The sequence below is a fragment of the Olea europaea genome, unplaced genomic scaffold (genome assembly GCF_002742605.1).
Source record: "Olea europaea var. sylvestris unplaced genomic scaffold, O_europaea_v1 scaffold132, whole genome shotgun sequence".
Taxonomy (NCBI): domain Eukaryota; kingdom Viridiplantae; phylum Streptophyta; class Magnoliopsida; order Lamiales; family Oleaceae; genus Olea; species Olea europaea.
The window spans coordinates 479,138-482,354 of NW_019230677.1; the positions used below are offsets into that span (position 1 = coordinate 479,138).

General features: G+C 40.6%; 1 pseudogene; it reads right to left on the bottom strand.

The window, feature by feature from the left end:
- Positions 1-1,890: 1,890 nt before the first annotated feature.
- On the bottom strand, positions 1,891-2,560 carry LOC111374965 (annotated as a pseudogene).
- Between the last annotated feature and the right edge of the window lie 657 nt (positions 2,561-3,217).

Sequence of the window (3,217 nt, forward strand, 5' to 3'; positions counted from 1 at the left end):
GGTCGGGGCGTTACATAGAGGAACCTCTAGATCAACTTGATAGGAGTAGAGGTAGGAATTGCCAGTGCAGATACTGACTCTATCACTACTGCGGTAGTAGTAGTGGAAAGCACAGAAGGTACTGATGAAATTGGCACCCACTGATTCTTTAGCTTCCCAAACATCACCTTGCCTTTATCCTTGTTAGTCCTAGTAATAGGAGGCTGAATAGGGGGTTACACAACAATTGTAGGGAGAGGAGGAGGAGGACGAGGAACCGCAGTACACTGATCATAATAATGGCCTAAGTGTTTATAAGAGAAGCAATAAATCGGTTGCTTCTCATAATAACAGTCTGCCAGAAGCCACAGTTACCAGCGCTCTCAATCCAAACCCTATCAGGCAACTTAAGCCCCAAATTCACCTCAATGCACACCCTTGCCTCACTGGGTCGTCTCAAATCGGAGGTGGCCTCATCAATCCTCAAGGGTATTCCAATTGCCCTAGATAAAGCAAAAAAGAACCCCTTGGCACTTAAGTGTACTGGAAGTGGAGGGAAGGATACCCATACGGGAACTATCAGAGTCTTACATAGGTGTAAAGTCACATGTCCACTTAAGGACTCTCATCGGACACCCATCAATATACCATGAAGGTTTAAGAAAAAGTCTGCTGTAATCCTCCTCATATGTAAGGTGTATAAGTATGTGTGTTGTGTCAATCAATCCCACCTCAAAGCAACCATGGAATCCAAACTTAGAAAATATTTCACGTACCTTCCTCATGGTGGGCTTATGATGTGGAAATTTCTCTACAAGTGTAAACTTGTAAGGATTAGAAAGTATAGCCTCCTCTGACTCGTCGAAACTACTATTGGCTCACCCATATGTATAAAGGGTTCTTTGGTAGCAAACCAAGTAGTGGAAGATTCATCTGTACCCTATATAACCAATGCAAAAGACTTCCATGAACTCCGTTCAGATTGAGACAGGCCTGGACGGTCGAAAACTACAGTAGCATAGGTCTTTCGGCTTTGATTGAGCACTGTCTGGGCTTCAAGTGGGAAAATTGATGGCAAAAATGGATTTGGATTAACTGGATGAACATATAGATCAAAAGTTTCCAGAGGGCCACTGAAACGCGGTTAGGCTCGTTTCCCGAGGTGAGCACTGTAGAGGCTGAAATTTGTAATTTTTCGACAAACTGCTCGTTTACGTTTGGTGCCTTTTCGGGCGCGTCCAACATCTGATTGTCGTGATTTTTTGACTGAAGGTTTGACGTCTCATGGGAATTTTGAATCTTTGGAACGTGTTCCTAATGGATCTCCGTACTAGAATTAATTATAAAATTCGTTTCGAGCTGCACATTTTCCAAAGTTGTAATTTCGGCAATATTGGATGTCGAGGACACCACCCGGGGGGTTTTTGGGCCTTTTGAGTTCATTGGAAGTGGTCCCATATCGAAATTTTGATCAAAAGTGGGTGTTTCGATGGCATTGGGATTCATCTCATGATTTTTCAATCTTAGATCTATTAAGCTAGGGGATGAATCTAAAGTTGAAGTTGCAAGAGATGTATAGGAGGTTGTTGGTGATGATTTTTCACCACTTGGAGCAATACAATCCAGTGGTTTAGGTGGTGGATCTAGTGTATTGTAGTTTTGGTGTTTTTTTCCCATTCTAGAGAGAAGGGAGAGCTTTTTGGGCTAGAGAAAGAAAATAGAAGGGAAAGAATAGAGTTTATGGTTTTTTTTTAAAAATAAAATGTCGTAATCTGATATAAATTAGAGAAATTGTATTTAATTCATTAGCTTGTCAACCCTACACCTTTGCTAGTGTGATTTCTTGATCCACATTAGAAATCCGTCAACTAAACAAGAGAAAGAATTTCTCTACTTCTACATTTAGAGGAGATTCTCTAAGAATCCATGGCAACTGTTTCGGGGAGAGGTCCCAATTTAAGAGGTGAAGTCATGTGGGTTTTGAAAGGGATACGAGGAGATAACTTATTCTCCTTTGGTACGCCGCCCACAATTCCAAGGACCTTTCTAACTTCATTTGCCAAATCTATGATATAGTCATCTTCATGACCAATGTCAAACAAGGCTTTCTCCATCAAGAAAATGTAATCTCTGTTGTTACCGTAGGGACCAAAGGCAGTCGTAATTTGCCTAGCCATGTCCTCCACAAGTGCAGGTCCTAAATAGTACTTGCTTGAAACTTTGTCCAGAGTTGATGTGAACACTATCACTCCAATTAAAAAGACTGCTCAGAATCTCCAAGCTTGAAAAAATTCACCCAAGTCTTTTGATCATTCTCATACTCTCTTTGTTCCAAATACTCCATTGCTGCCTTTTCCTTTTCTGTCCCTCCTTGCACGCAGTATGTAGCACCCCAGCAGATGGATCCATTGTATTGTTCCAAGGTGTAAGTTCCTACAGGGTGCTGAGGAGTACCTCTATGATCAATGCAGGCCAGATCAAAGACCCTCCTATAGTCTTTGATGTAGCCAATTATTTTTTCGTCGTATTCAAATCCAGGGTTCTACACCAATGATCCATAACTAAAACCCCAGAACACCATTTTTATCCTCTGGTATGAAAATACGAGAAATTCAGATCAAGAGGCAATAAAATCTGGAATTTCAGCAAAAATTTTGAAATTTAAAAGAGAGAGAGAGAGAGATGGGAAAATGTAATAAAGCTTGACTTCTGAATCTCTCTCTGATTTTGCAAATAGGGTTAGTGCAAGCAGGATGGTTTAGGGTTTAAGGGTTAGGTTTTATTTTTTTTATTTTTTTTATTTTTTAGTAAAGACATCCACACATCCTTAATGACTTTTTAGGGTCCACCAAGGAAGGTTGATGGAGGTTAAGGGTTCCCCAACCATGTTTATTTCATAAAAATCAAGAGTACAGGGAAGGAAGGGGGCATAAACCTAACCTCCAAAAAGCAACAGTGCAACAAATGAAAAATTAAAAATGAACAAAGTAAATGAGGAAGTACTACTTCCTTGTACAAGAAAAATGAAATAATGATTGCCTAAACTACAAACCTCTAAAGCTGGGCAATCCATGTCTGTCGATTTGCACCAATGCCCTAATCTGTTGAGGCAGGTCAAGTGGTCCATATTCTTGGTAATGCTGGTGATCCCAACCCTCTAAGGCAAGAGAATCTACAACCTGGTTACCTTCTTTGTAGATGTGAGATACTGTGTCTCTGTCAAGGCAAATGAAGTCTC